This window comes from Ruditapes philippinarum, unplaced genomic scaffold, assembly GCF_026571515.1.
Source record: "Ruditapes philippinarum isolate M1 unplaced genomic scaffold, ASM2657151v2 ctg672_1_1_1_1, whole genome shotgun sequence".
NCBI classification, from domain to species: Eukaryota; Metazoa; Mollusca; class Bivalvia; order Venerida; family Veneridae; genus Ruditapes; species Ruditapes philippinarum.
The window spans coordinates 160187-176738 of record NW_026866363.1 but is presented as its reverse complement, the minus strand read 5'-3'; the positions used below and the strand labels follow the sequence as shown (position 1 = coordinate 176738).

Here is a 16552-nt window from a genome sequence, read left to right as displayed (position 1 = left end):
TGATGACCTTAATATTCCGAAAATCTATTTATAGAGGGATGTACTCCTAGGTAATTCCCGGTCTCTCCCGGGATTTACTAATGACCGGCGAATAGTACCACACGTTTATTGTCCGGTCTCTCCCGGTTTTGGAGTAGATATCGTTACAGAACAGAACAAATATTTTACAGATAAATAAGCTTTTTTTCAAAATGAATGTTTGTCACTTAGTTTGGTTACAATAATTAAAAAACACAGATCAACTCTCGAATTGATTGATTATTATTATACATAAACATACAATTCGAAAAAAAAAAAACCAACAACACAAATCGCATGTTATATTTTATCTATATGAGATAAAAACAATAAATATGTACAATAATTGAGAAAAAATGTACATTTTTATGGCATTAATATGACACTATCAACTTTAAAACATTTTATATAATTTGTTATTCGTGTTTAGTAAAGATTCCGAGGAATTATTCAAAGTTACAAATCAGATTTTTATGAATTATTCAATTGATTGATAATTTAAAAAATGATAAAGAAAAATACAAATGTACATGTATATGGTTTAAGAATAAACAATATTATAAATTGAAAGATTAACCATGATTTACTGACTTTTTTCCAGTTAAGTTTTGAACTTATAATCGTCGATCATTATGACAATTGAATTCTTAAAATAGTAGTAAACGTAAAAAACTCAGTATTAAAATAGTGCATAAAACACACACACAAAAAAAAAAAAAAAAACAATATTCATAAAATCTGTATTTTTTTTTTATTAAATAGAAATTACATTTATTGTATAATAAACAATTATGCTCAACATGATCAACATGGTAATATAACAAGTGTCATATTGTTACTTAGTGTGAACAGATACCGTTAAGAGGGGGTCCTCGTTAATAGCAATAACATAATAAGGGACAATTACACAAGTATGGTGTTGATCATGCGTTACACATATGGATTATAAATGATTGTATACATGTATATCCGTTGCTATTAATAACCACGATCATAAAGAAATAACAAGTAATATTCTAATTTCTAGCATGCCGATCAAAGTTATAAATAATGAACAATGTCTTTCGTCCGTTCATTCAAAAGTGATATACAATTCTGGTAAAACCATTGAAAAGTTTATAAGAATATCTTGTCATCATATATCTACTAGTTCATCTGCACCTGCTGTTTGGACGCCCTTTGATGCTTTGCATCAATGCTTTTCTTGTAAGTTATAACACATGAACTTGAAAGTCTATCAAATAGCCGATATTAAAGTACATGTATAAATATATTATTATTATATTTTCGGGGGTATTTTTTGGATATTATCGTTATACTATATAGGGGGTATTCGTTAATATTGGTTATTTGATTCCATCAAATTCTTTGTTTATTATATCAAATTACCTGAACTCATTGTGCAAAGATATTAATTTTATCTACTTTTGTAGAATGACTTGATGTTACGTGCAAATACAATTCGGTATATACATCTATTCAAGTAAAAACCAGTATTTAATATTTCAGCTATCCCTTAAGTTTAATTCCAAATGCATAAATTAATTTTATCAGCAGACGACAACACTTTTTTCTCTCCCGGAAGAGAGAGCTGGATCAAATCAAGCCAAAGAAATATTTATGCAAACAATATCTGGAGAAGACATCGAAATTGTCCGATAGTTAATTGGCCATGCCGTGGATGATTATAAGTAAACCGATTGATATGCCATGATCGCTTTTACAGAGGCAGGTTTCTACGGGCATTGCAATTAACCGTTTTAACTAGACTACAACCTGTCAACCGAACTGGCAATAAAAATTTTAATCAGGTTCTGAGAGAAAAATGAAAATCTGCATATTGATATCAAGTCAGGATTTCTAATCACTTAATGATTTCTTAATTAATATATGTAAATGGTAATTATAAATCAGTAACGGATATCAAAAGGTTCTGATTAGATAGTATTTCACATATATATTATAGTAATCTGATAATATGTTAGACATAACTAAAATGAAGTCCATTTCAAATCTTATTTAACAGTATCATATATTTTTCTTTGCGGATATAACTAGTAAGTAAAAACTACTTATATTATTGCTTATATGGTGAAAATGACTGTTGAAATGAAGTTAAATAAACACAAACCACGTTTTTGTGTATTTTTGTTTTTTGTTTTTTTAAATTTTGGTTTTGATTTGTTCTTTTTTATTTATTGTTTCTTGGGTTTGGGTTGTACAACTAAATTGTACTGGTACTTACATTAAGTTTGCGAAACTTGTTTATATTCTGAATATTACAATTTCCTTTATCTCCATGGTAATGACAAATATGTGTTTTAATTTAAAACACTTAATATGATCATTGTCAGCACTGTTCGCTATTCAGTTAGTATTAATTCTATTTTAAAATCGTCGCTTGATGGATGGATGATCTTGTCATAATTGAAAGATAGGCAAGTGCATTTAAGATACTTAGCGGGGTAAGGGTTAAACAATACTTGAAACTTTTATTAAATGCAACAATAAAATGTTTAATCAAAGTCTAGTACATGTATTTGCATCATAAGTTTGTTATACAAAATGGTTTTCTTTTTCAAAATACTAAAACACATATAGTACACTCAGCAAATACAAAAGTACTTCAGCGTTGTTTTTGCTGTGCTTTGTTGATGTTTATTTTTGATTGTATTTTTACTTATTCAAAGCGCTTTGTGTGTTTAGTTATTTTACTTTCTTCTTTTTGTCATTTAATGATGAAAAATTAGGTAACAGCCTCTATGAGACAAATACAATCCTCGGTTTTTGTCGTGAGAGAAGAAAGGCCTGGTAAGATACTACCCCTTGATTAATGCCAGAGATGATAGAAAATCAATTAAGGAAACATATTGCGAAGATCTGCCGCAGGAATTATTTCTTATTGACACAGCTATGAGCAAAGACATAAGAAACGAATACAAAATACTCTTAATCTTAAATATCATACTTTGGAGAATTTACTATTGAAAATTAATCAGAGTTAAATTGTATACAGTATGTGTAGGCAATCCAAATCTAAAGCTATCCGAATAACATCATTTAATTTCTTTTTCATTCATCAATAAACAAAAAGATACTTTCCTCATGTTTCTATAGACAAAAGAATCAATTATATAAGTTTTTAAAAATCAGTACTTGTGTGCAAGAAAATATATGTTTTGAGTGATCCAGAACTACTTGAATGACAAGTTGTTTAGATAACTTTTGTTTTTAATGAAGGCTTTAATATTTTAAAATGACCTTTTCTGTAGTTCTGTTTAATGTTTGTCTAATGTTTTGAAATAATCAAATTTTTTCATGTTTATGAATTTTATATATTTTTTTCTTCATCAGTATTTGATGTCAAAGCATGTTTGTCACCTCATTATGTCATATTTGTACGTGGAATGAGAGAAATAAATGTTTTTGACATGACTATAACTTCAAGATTTCAAGAAAACTTTGGTAAAATATAGTGGGACACAACTCTATAATACCTTTCACTGGTGAAACTTTAAGTTTAGTTTAAATGAATTTATTCTAGTTCGATTGTGTTGGAAGCTATAAGCTTATTGCAACACTCTTGAACTAACCACCACTTAGTTCAATGAGTGTAAAGTTTTTTGTTCAAGGAATCAACGGCTTGAAACTATAAGTTTGAATTATTTTTATATTCTTTTCTTTTTTATATAAAAAGCATGATGTAGGCGTACAGACGTGCACATGATTGTTGCTGCACAATGATATGTTACATATTTCCTCGTACAAGACAGGTCTAAAATAACATTAACAGATGTATCACGACTGAAGACAAATAAAGCATGCATTTACAATGATATAGATAAAGTTGGAGATGAAAACTCCCTCTGGTAATTGTGTTGTTACTGTGATAGACTTAAAGATAATGATTAATCTGTAAAAATAGAGAAACCTGCGAATAGAGAAGATTAAAAAAAAAGAGAAAAAGAAAATGTTTAGAACTACTTATCTTGAAACTTTTGATGTCTTTTTTACTTACTCTTGGCTGTCTTTTTTTCCTTCTTTTCTTCCAGCTATGTCAATGTATATACATTGTGAAGTTATGTTATTTGTCGTTCATTTGTACACTTATATTCTAGATCTACATTTGAGTAGTTTTTCTATATATATATTTTAAATAAGAACTATACATGTATTTACATGGAAATCTACTACATGTACATTTATAGCTTAATTACGAAAAATTCTGATTTCTCTGCGCCAGTATTTCACTGGTTTATTGAGTAAAAAATACACTTTTTTATAAGTTGGAATATTTAATAGATGGTCGGACATTTTGGACTTAGTTCCTTAGCATCTTGTACTATTTGCTTGTTCAAGAGTTACCGCCCTTTTAGTCATAACGACATTTGTTTCAATGCAAAACGTGTAAATTGATGTAAAACGTCACCCTGGGTTTTGTAAGTTATTGTTTCTATGCCATACAGACTTTTATTTACAGACGAATTTGTTTGAATTTCCTTTGTCTTGAACAACATTATCTCACTGTTAATTGTAGTTTGTCTGTGAATAGGAATTTATTGTGCTTTACTTGGACACATTTGTATTTATTCTTACTTTCCGTCTAAATGTATTTGTTGTCTTTGGGAAATTTATGATGTCTATGGGAATTATTGTGTCTGCTAGATGAGATGATCCATTTTCTGGTAAGATATTTTGACCAAGGTGAATATGTGTAATTGTTAGTTCAAGCACCTAAAAGTTGATAAATTGTAAGGCACCAACACCTATTAAAGAATTCAGTGATTTTTTTTCCAATTTTCAAAAAAACATGTGGCTTCCTGCGTAGGAAAATATAGCGCAATGAATTTGAAAAGGGGAAAATCATTTCCAACAACTGAGAATGGAATTTACCCACACATTTTATAAAATTTTCAATTTCAATTCAATTTATCATGCATGGTACATAGCAGAGGCTTTAGGGACAGCTTTCTGCTTTCTGATATAAAAAGTCAGATGCTGTTAAGTCATGGTTCTGGTGAAAAAGTGCACAGGGCATTTTAGGGGAAAATATTAGCTTTTTTAGGGGAAAATATACCTATTTTGAGCTAGGGGAAACAGCCTTTATTCGGCTGTAAAATACAGGAAAAAAATCACTGGAATTAAGCCTACTCTTTTATAGGTATGCACTAACATCTACAAACAATTACACTTTTATAAGTATAAGTGTCTTACAAGTTACAAATTTTGAAACGAACAAACAAACAAGAAAGTATGGAAGGCTAGCCTTGATAAATATTCAGAAAACATGTCACATCATCATTTTGTTAAAGCAAACTTTAGGTGTCCATGACATAGTGGTTAAGGTTGATGACTTCAAACCGCTTGCCCCTCACAGCTGTGGGTTCAAATCCCTACAGAGATTTTGAGTTCTTTCTGTTGGAAATCCATCCATCTTGGTGGTTCTCCTCATAAGCTTCTCATAAGCCAGCTGACAAGCCATAATGTCTTCCTCCACCACTAAAGCTGGAAATGGCCGTATGACCTTAAAAGTTTTGGTGTGACTTAAAAACCCAACACAGTAATTCAATAGGAAGAAAAAACATAAGAAACATCATCAGCTTATCTGATTTGTAGTGTCTACTGTAGTACTAGAAATACGAACTGTACTGTACATATCATCTGCTAATGATAACTATAATGTTGTATATTGTTATGTCCTGATTAATCATTAATTACATTTCATGAATTGTTAAATGAAAATAAGAAATGATTAGAGTTATATTCACATTAAATTTTGTGAAAATAGTCTCAAAGAAAACCTTTCAACCATTACTATATTAAAATATTTCAAGGGAAACAATTTGGTAAATCTTACCTTATCAAGCCCTTTTTCGTTCAAATAAGTTGTGTCCCTTGATTCTTTGATAGTGATCAGTTGCATGTCCTTATAAAGATGTAGTGATTGGAAATTTGTCAGAAACATATTGATCTTGGCTTGTAAGTCAATAATTAGCGCTGGCGATGTAGAGATAAATTCCTCACCATTTTCTGGTAATTAATTCCCACAGATGCGTATACAGGATAGAAGATGAAACTTTCTTAAAGCAGCTCTTGACACGAAATAAATGCGTATATTACATGTTGTTTGGCGCTCATTGAAGAAGTTGCTTCTCTAATGGGTCTCTGGTAATCAATAATGGTTGAAGTTTTCTGCAAACTAATGTTCTTTTTGCCCGAAATTAAAGGTCGTTACAATGATTATAGAGTCTTCAATTTCTGCAGTGTAGCTATTTTCAGCGACGGATGTCAGAGTAATGAATTGTTCAGTGAAAGTTGAAGCCTGGTCCACCCTCATTTTGCCATCATCACAGCAAACGCTACTACTTTGCAGCACAAAGCATTAAGAGATCTTTTACAATTCATGTGGTTTGCGTAAGCAAGGAAAAAAATCAACATAATAAAATGATGGCTTTTCCTTTTTACTTGGATAGAATTGATGTAAAATCTAAAAGCTTTTAAATGTGTTTGGACTTTAAACTGCAAGTATTTGCTCACAATTGATTGTTCTCTTGTCCCATTAATGTTTCATCAATATTAAAACACTGCTATCACAATGGAATGGTGTTTTCTTTTTCGCTTTTCACTGAAAATTCTTGTACACCACATATGATAGTTAATTCAAATAAGCTTCATTTGAGATTTCTTGACAACTTTCACACAAAAAACTGAATTACAGTGCATTAAATTGAACTAAAAGTAATTATTTTGCAGGAAAATCTTAAAGTAGGTTAATTTAGATTACCCGTGTCTCTTTATTTTTTTTCCATGGATAAATAGGCTTTCTATTAGAATAAGATGTTTTCTAGAAAATTTTAAAACAATATTTTTCCTAGATTTCTAAATCTTGTAAATCTTATAAGGGATTTTTTTTACATCACGCTTTTCTTGAAATGTTATAAAGCTGCCCTAGACGTGGTTTTCAATATAGAATGATATATGTGTAACATTTATGTGATAAATAATAAAATGGCAAAGGTGGAAGTTTTTAAGCTATGGAAAATAGTAAGCTACATGTTATTCATGTATATAAGTAAGTATATAAGTAAGTAAGTAACGCTTTTATTTAACGAGGCGTACACATTCAGTTTCCTGATCTTCGATGTGGGCCTCTTAGCAAAAATGACCAGCTTTAATGCCACCGGGTATGTATATAGTCAGGCCAGTCTGTCAGACTTGTGAAGAAGATGATAGCAAAGAGCTGAGACTGTGCCTATACATATAACTAAATCATTATACAGCTTTAGAGTGGCTAAAACAAACAATAATAATAAACCTATTTTTTTTTTACAATGAAAATTTTAAGCTCTTTATGTACAAGTGTCAAAGATGTTTGTTAACTTTATTCACTACAAGTGATTTATATATGTTTTATATGTATTGCTTAAGGCAATGGTTTGCCAAAAAAATGCAATAAAATTTGAATTGAATTAAATTTAAAGTGACATTATGCTCAATTATTTCAAATAACAAGTTGAGCTTGAAATTGACTTATTTTTAAAAGAATTGACTGTCAAAATGAGTTTACAACGTTATATTGGAATATTTTTTAGAAAAAGTATTATAATCTAGACTAAAATTTAAAGATGCCAATCTTTTATAAATAAGCGTTATACGTAAATTCTAACGGATATTTACAAAAATTTCATTTGGATCTGTGTGTTATCTATTGTTTATGTGAACTTAATTATTAAATTAAAAGGGATTATGGCAAAATGAAAACCTATTTTTATCTTCACCCGTTCACTCACTATATACCCTTGGATGGGAATACTGTCACTTTAATATTTAATTTTTAGTTTGTAAAATTAAAAAAATATGTACTAAAATAAAAACAGGAACCTAGGTAGCAAAATATTACTTGTGTTGAAAAAGAAATAAGTAAATATTGATATATTTTATAAATGAGTACTACTACTTAAGTGAGTTATTTCAATTTATTTTTTAAACAAATTAATTGGATATAGTTTATTGATAAATATGGCTAATATTTCTAAAAGATCAAGATGTGTTGATAAATTTTCAAACAATTAAATATAAGAAAAATATTTTTTTTTATTTTTAGAAAAATAATATGAATCTGAAGGTATGCTGCTTTAAAACAAGTTCAGAAACACCTTTCAGCATCAGCAATGTATTTTTTGTGCAATAGTTTTCATCAGATGACAGTTCATTTGAGCATCAAATTGATTACGAGGAAGAAGTTTGTAAAATTTGACAAATTTTATGATTTAATTATATGGCATACAGTGTCATAATCGTGTCATTATGACACGAATCGCCACTCTCAATGTCCGGTCATTTGTAAAAAATCTGGACAAAATGACCATCCTTTATCCCTGTCATACATACTTTGTTCTGAATGGACGGACATTTTTTGCCTGTATTTAAATCGGTATTTAAATTCGTATAGCTGCAGGGGGCAGGGAAGATAGAAATCATGTGACAAATAGTCGGTTTATAATGCGTTTGTTTGAAAATAAAGATACAGATCTGGTGTGATAATGAATTAGAAATTGATTTGATGCAAACAAGAGATTATGATAAGATAGCGCAGGGATTACAGAATGGAAAGTTGTTGCTTTTATATGACAATCCACCAAGTGTGAAAAAAGTTAATGGAATGGAAGATATGCCAATTCAAGTTAAACACCGGCTTTGTAATCCCTGACACCTGCTGATTTATAAAGAGGTTTCACTAAAAAAAGGGCATCAAAAGGTTTAAAGGCGAGGAAAACTACTTCAAAAGACATGTGGGGTGTCATTGAGCCTAATTAGTTGGATGTAGACAATAGAGAATGAAGGATTAGCCATCCTGTTATCATTGCAGGATGGTTTTAACTGAAAATATGAAGAAAAAAAAATTGATGTTTAAATCCTTTAATTATTTAAAGTACAAGCCCAAGCAAAATGTTCTATTTAAGGTAATTATAGTCTGAAGGTTTTCTTAAAATTCATATAGAGTCATCAATATGTCAAAAAAAAGCATGGACCAAGAAGACCAAATCACATTTTTAATTTTTAATTCCACCAAAAATTAATGATGAATTTTAAATATCTTTGGATGCATTTAAGATAAAATATCATTTAAAACCCTAACTGGATCTACCCATGTGACCAGTGCAGACCATTTCTGCTATTCCCTGCCATCTGATCATGGTCGGCACAGTTAGTAGTCAGTCAGTTAGTTATTTGAAATTTTACAAAAAATATAATAAATGGTTTGAAACTTATATTCATTTAAGAAACATAGGTAAGAGTTATAGAATATTGCACAACATAATATTTGCATTTAGATAATTATGATATAGTAAATTGATAATTTATTGTGAGCTTATTAGAATTTTAGAAAAAAAAAAAGTTACTTAAAAAGTTAAATCATCTTGATTTTATTTAAAAAGCACAAGGGTTAAAATTTTAAGGAATGAAGTACAGTGTAATTTTTTCATATTGAAAATGAAAGGTCTATTTATATGAATTATCCTCACAATTTTAAGATGAGATGCCTAAAAAATTCTTTATGAATGTTGCCGGCAGAAATGTACTTTTAACAACTACTATTTTGTCTTCTTTTTTTGCTACGTGCAGAGACATAGATAACAGAGATAGGCAACTTCCTAACCAGTTAAAATATCACGCGTTCCTGGTAAACTTAAAACTTGTAGGAAGTAAAACTTTTTAACCAGATATCAAAATCAGGAAAATAATATATTTTCTGAAAGCTTATGCATTTGTCTATGGCTGCAGGTAAATATTTACAGTTCCCATTGAAATAAATGATACATCAGTTTTTAAAGAGAACTACCTATTAATTTTTGTTACAAAACTATTTATTTGACGAAATAACTGGCTCAGTGGGTATGTTCTGCTATGTTTTTCTAGGTGAAAGACATGGAAAGTTACCAATATTTTAACATGCAGCAATAGATAAAAGATTTACCTTTCAAATGGTATATAATATTAAAGGATCAAATGTACCACCATTAAGTTTTATTTGCTACAAAATGCCTAATTTTTCAATTTTTGATAGGCATGAGTGATATTTCAATGGAGTATATAGGAGCTGCTTATCTCTGTTATCTATGTCTCTGCTACGTGTTTTCAAACGTTACAAAATAAATTTACTTCTGCTCCTTTAAAAGAATTTTTGGGGCATCTGTGGCCGAATGGTTAGGATCGTTGTCTTCAAATCACTTGCTCCTCACTGCTGTGGGTTTGTAGGTTCGCATCCTTACAGGGACTTGTGATTCTTTCATGTGAGGATGCTATCCAGTTAGCTTACGGAACGTCGGTGGTTCTACTCAGGTGCCTGTTCGTGCCTGAAATAATGCTCGGAAGGGCACCTGAAGTCTTCCTCCACCAGTAAAGCTGGAACGTAAAGCGTGAAATGTAAAACCGAATCAAATATACGAACAAACAAAAGAATGTAAGGATATACATGTATAACTGCACTCTTTTATTAACAGTGTAAAACAAAATGTTTCTCTTTTTGTATCTTAATTTATCAATGGATTCTTTGTCTTCTAGTCTGAGGTTTGATAACATATAAGACTATTTTCCTTTAAATGGTCAAAGATTCTTTAAATTAACTCCTTATTTCAGGACAAAAAGGCAAAATTCTAATGAGATAATAAATGGATTTCAGCTTCATTGTATTGCTGGTAGCACACTGTACACTTTTTATGGCCGGCCAATTGTAACATTACCAGATTATTTGAGATAAAGCCACTGCCTTTTTGTTTTGATTGACAAGTGACCGGCCCTTTTATTGTCCACAAGACAATCTATGGCCCTAAGGCCAGGAAGCCTTATTTGTAAGTGCTACTGTAATAAAAAAGACCCATATTATTTTCTCATTGTAAAAGTGATCCTTACTAATGGTTCATGCCAATTTTAGAATTTATGTTCTTCTTATAAAGTTAGCAGTTGTGGTCGGAGGACATTCTTTTGGAATGCAAAGTTTTAAAATAGGAATTATTTGTTTAAATTCAAGAAATTTGTGGCAGATGACAAGGGATAATATAATTGAAGTATGAGTAACTTTATATAATTTGATGTTGTTTCTTTCTTTGCTAAATTCCTGTTAAAACCTTTTGGCTGAAGAACACTTTTTGAATGATTTTTGACACATTTGTACTTATTCTAATGTAGTGTTACTTTTAACAGTTATAATTTTTTCCCAGTGAAAATACAAATAATTTCAAAATAACTTGTTAGATAAATGTTGAATTTATTACAACTGTCTGATTGAATAAAAAAAAAGAGAGAAAAAAAAAGGCTCTTTTATAAAGTTTATTTGAGTGTCGGTTATCCAATTAGTCTAAGCCCTGGGCTTGGCACAAGAGTTTTATGACAATTTGATTGGAAAGCTATTTACCACAATGGGCAGTTGAAAACATTTAATTTGTCACTCGCAGAAAAATTCTTTAATATGCTGATCATAGTCCAAGAATATTTTGTTGCATTTTCTTATAGTGCCAAAAGGACATATTCCATATTGCTTCTAGCTAAAAACTGGTTAAAACTTTACCCTTTTGATTTATGCAATTACTAGAAATTAATGCATTTGCGGGTTTTTCTTATTACTTAATTTTTACACCATCTTCATGTTAAAAGCTAAATTTTTGTGCAAGCCTATGCTTATTTAGGTTCAGTATGGATGTAAAGCTTTCTATCCATGAACAAGCTCAATTAAAACAAACCTACAACATTTTCATTTTGGTTATGTCAGAGGCTGACCTTTAAAGTTTACGTTTTGACTATTTTGATGATTTTAGAATCAAAACTTGTAAACAGTTTGTAGGGTCTGGTTAGGTTATACAGTTGTTCAGACTGGCCTATTATTACACAAGGGGCAGGACATGAATTAAGTGGTGGCACAGGTTTTTGATTACAGTGCTCTAAAAGATAAACCAGACTGGTATCTATTTCAATTGGAGGAGAGTTAATGGAAATGAAAAGAATATTTTGACAATTTACATCTAATCAATCCGTAGGATTATTAAAAAAAAAACCTCTATTAAGCATTAACCTATAATAACCTGTTAACATGAAGATTATTATGCTTAAATTAAGATATTGATACTTGTCAATATGAAGATATATGTTAATCAAACATGTAGCGCTTAATCTGTATTTTCTTACCAACTTACTTTCAATTATCTCTGTCCAAATAACAGAGTTATAAATAAGTAGCTAGACATTGATAAAGCAAGTGCGTATAGATCAGCCGCTGTAATTTTTTTTAATGATTCTGCATATTTAAATGATCATAGAACATCGAAGGAAAAATTCGTTCAATCAAAATACGCTGTCAAAAGACGTCTCGCCATACATGTTTAATGAGTACTGCATTATTTACTCCCTACAAGCTGCAGTTTTATCTCCCAAGTTCGGGCTAAATTACAGGGTTTGATGGGCCGATGCCTTACAAGGGAAGATTCTCATTGATTTTTTCCATGAGGCATTTCAGACGAGAGTTTTAAGAGCGTGTAAGTAGCCCAAAATTGGAGCTTAACAAATATTTACTGACTAAAGCTTTGCTGTAATGATCTCGTATGTAAGAAATCTAAGATGACCTCTATGTTCTATTACATACCAAAATGCATGTACATTTCAAGTGCACAAGTTAAGTTACAATAGTACTTATAATCAGTTAAAAAGTAAAATGCACTTCATTTTAAATATGCACAAACAAAGGGAAACGGACAATTGTTGACAAATGATTTTCCCCACTCGAAGGTTGATATTGAATTTCAGAAAAATCCATGTTTGAATGATAATAAGCTGTTTTTTCCTAATTGATTCTTTTGTGAATTGCAGTATTGGTACACAACAGGGGAAGAAAACAATGTGAGGGAAAACAATGCGAGAAAGCGACACACGGGTGCCATAAAAATACTGGATACCATTATGACAAAATAGAGGATTTTTATGGGCAATTTAAGTTCACTTAATGTTATACAGTGACTCTGTGTAGCTAACTGAGCGAATAATTATGAAATGGAATAGTTGTAAAACAAAATAAAGTGATATACAATTCAAAAAAGAGAATATGAAGTGATATATATGATTTGAGTGGGTTGAAGTGTAAGACTTCAAAGGACATTTTAGAATATTTTCAGACTTCGCACCTGAGGGCTTTTCATTGTCGTATTTAATCGAGTTATTTGATGACTTTAAATAGTAGTGCTGATGAAAAAAAAAATATTTTCAAAAACTATTGTTATCAATTTCAGAGAAAGTGGGAGAATATAACCATAAAGGTAAAATTTATGGTGACAACTGATTGAAATGAATCAGTTTAACCTCATTGATTTATCGGATAAAAAATAAAAGAAGCAATAATATCCAGGGAGGAATACCTGGCCTGTTATTGATTTACCATAATAGTATATACTAATCACTTTTCTCCATGCATTCTAATGGAATTACACTAAAAAGTATAGAAAAAAGTGTTTGAAAGTGATTTAGTGGAATTCGTTTCCAGTGCCATTCCTATACACATAGAGGACATTATATGGAAATTATTGTATAGCACCAGTGCGGATAATTGTACTCCTAGGACTTTAAATTGGACATTACCCCCTGAAAGGTAGTACATATTATGTCGTAAATCTTTTCCAGGAATATTTTCATTGCAGGTCAGAGAATTCATAAATGAAATTAGACGTGTTATATTTTCATTTATGTATGGAGGGTTATAGTATATTGCTATTTAATAACAATGAAACATATATGGTCTTTCCCATAAATGCCATTGTTAGGTATATCAAAGTTATTGCAAGAAAATTCACATAGAATAAGATGGGTAAAGAAACTATCATTTGTCTTATTTTTGTGAGTTTTTTTTTAAATTTTCTCTATGAATGAGTAAGTAGTGTTAGTATTGGAAATACATACAGGTATATAATATTCAGATAATTCAAAGGGCTTAATTGACTTTTAAAAAATGAAGAATAAAATAAAACAATAACAAGTCCCAACTGCCAACTTCTGATTATGATCCAAAAAAAGTCATGTTTTAGAAGCCATAATGATAAATATATGTTAAAAATATCAAATGAGACCTACATTTGTATGCAAGTGTTGCTATCGTGCAGATCTGCTTTAAAATCTTTTGTTTAGGCTTTTCATTATGGAAAACAAACTATGTTTCGGCTCATGTTGATTTATATTGCTTTATTGTCATGATTGGTTAATATCTGGCGCCTCTATGGCCAAGTGGCTCAAAGGTTGCTGACATGAAAAATTTTTGCATTTAATACATAATTGAGTTCAAATCCCACAAGAGATTTGGTATGCATTTATGTAAGTTAGATACCCAGCTAGATAATATAAGGTCAAGGGTTCTACTCAGGTGGCCAAACAAGCCGGATTAAATGCAACAAAGGGTACCTGATGTCTTCATCCACTTCTAAACATGTCTGAGTTCAAATCTTACCAGGGAATTTGTATGCTTTCATGTAAGTTAGATAACCAGCTAGATAATGTACTCTCAAGGGTTCTACTCAGGTGGCCAAACACGCCGGGTTTAATGTAACAAGAGATACCTTATGTCTTCCTCTACTTCTAAACATGGTTGACTTCAAATCTTACCAAGGACTTTGTATGCTTTCATGTGAGGTACACAGCTATAGATAATGTAAGGTCAAGGGTTCTACTCAGGTGCCATACACCACATTTAATGCAACAAGGAGACTACCTGATGACTTCCTCTAGGCTACTTCTAAAGCTGGAGATCTTTATACAGTGAAGTCAAATGCCAGGAAATCAAATAAAAAACAATAAGAAAATATATAGATTTCTATACCTATCAGTGAAATTTTCAGTGTCATTTCTAATTGGACGCTGCCATTTTTAGTGTAACTCGGGTATTCTGATAATGGAACAGTCACAATTTTTCAACTCCTGAATAATGGTCGAAGTGTTCCATGAAAATGGAAGCGGTGCATGATATACTTTAAAACAAAAAATGTAAAATGAAAAATAAGCAAATTTTTTTTTATCTGACTTCCCCATTGATTGGCTTTACCCACTTTCATAATTACATTGTATATGACCGTTACAGTTTCTGCATGACTTAAAATTCTACCTGAATTAAAATACTATAATATATATATACATATGTACATGCATATGGAATTTGAACGAAATGAGCTCTTATTATAATAATGGCAACAGCCTGAGCTTCAAGTATCTCGACATATTACAAAATCAAGGAACTCTTGTTTAAGATATGTCCTCTTGAATATGATTGAATCATTAAGCGCTAAGGACTGGTACTAAAAATCAACGAAGCGAAGAAACAAAATAATTTTAGTATGCAATTAAAAAAGAAAAAGAAGAAATAAAAGAATGTTTTGTAAAAAAGATCTTTCAAAGCACATAACGATTCCAGAATTTATTGTGTTGCAACTTAATCAACCTAAGGAACATAAATAAACCTAAATAACATTTTATAAACCTACAAAACAGTAATAAACCTAAAGGACTGGCAATAAACCCAAAGCAAGTACTGTACCTTGTCGTCAATTTAATGTGTTTCATTTTCCTAATCAATGCTGTAATGGACATTAGTAATAAATCATTAATAAGTGCTTAACCAATTAGTTTAGAGGGATATATTCACAAGCAGGGTGACATGTTACCTGATATAAAGCCTCTATAAGGGCAATGTATTGGAATTCTAATATTGAACTTTATAGGAATCAAGTGTATTCGAAATGGATTTTGACCAGTGATCCGATCAAGGCATCATTGTTGTGTACTGGCCTGGAAATGAATTCATTACCTTGGCTTTTAGTCTTGAAATTGACATTATTAGCAGACCTTTTAGTGCTGTAAACCAAGTAATCAGTTTTTAAATGTGAATTGAATAGAATGTCCATTAAACAAAGTATCAACCCCTAGAGAATGTGTATTTGGTTAATATTGAATGTGATCAAGAATCTGCATGTTTTTAAACACTTTTTACATGATTTTGCAAAAATATCGATAACTTTTGTATAATTAGCAGACATCAGTTGAATGGTGGGATGGGAGGGTTTAAAAGATTAACTCCCCTATATCATGGGTCAAATTTAATTAATTTAACTAATGATTTTGAGAATACTACAACTGTGACATGTTTTTTCTTATCATTGGATAGAAGATTGTAAATAGGGACAACATTGACTCTAAATTCAATTTAACGGTAAAGGCAAATTTTTTTTTCAGTTTTAATTATGGCAAATATTTGAGTTTGTATACAACAAAAACACCCCAAAATGCATCAGATTGCGCTTATTTATACCTTTATTTTTTTTAAAAATTTTCAAGCGGAAGAACCCCATACTGATTCTAACAGGAGGGATCTGAGACATATCTCATACCCTCCCCGCCCCACGTACTCCTTCACAAGCTTACAAATTTTGTAAGAATTATAGATTTTCTTTTTTTTTTTTTTAAATGTATTGTATATTTACAAATGCATGTTCTTTTTTTAAATGGTTGT

General features: G+C 30.6%; 1 protein-coding gene across 3 annotated transcripts in view; it reads left to right on the top strand.

Moving 5' to 3' along the window:
• The first annotated feature begins 4409 nt into the window (after positions 1 to 4409).
• Positions 4410 to 16552, top strand: part of LOC132732280 (neuroglian-like) — a 119910-nt gene continuing 107767 nt past the window's right edge. For 2 of the 3 annotated variants that reach the window (XM_060718670.1, XM_060718671.1), the window contains exon 1: positions 13288 to 13651. The gene's annotated coding sequence lies outside the window, so the exon portion shown is untranslated. Of the gene's footprint in view, positions 4458 to 13287; positions 13652 to 16552 lie in introns of those variants that run through there. The other variant, XM_060718672.1, reaches the window with a different exon arrangement.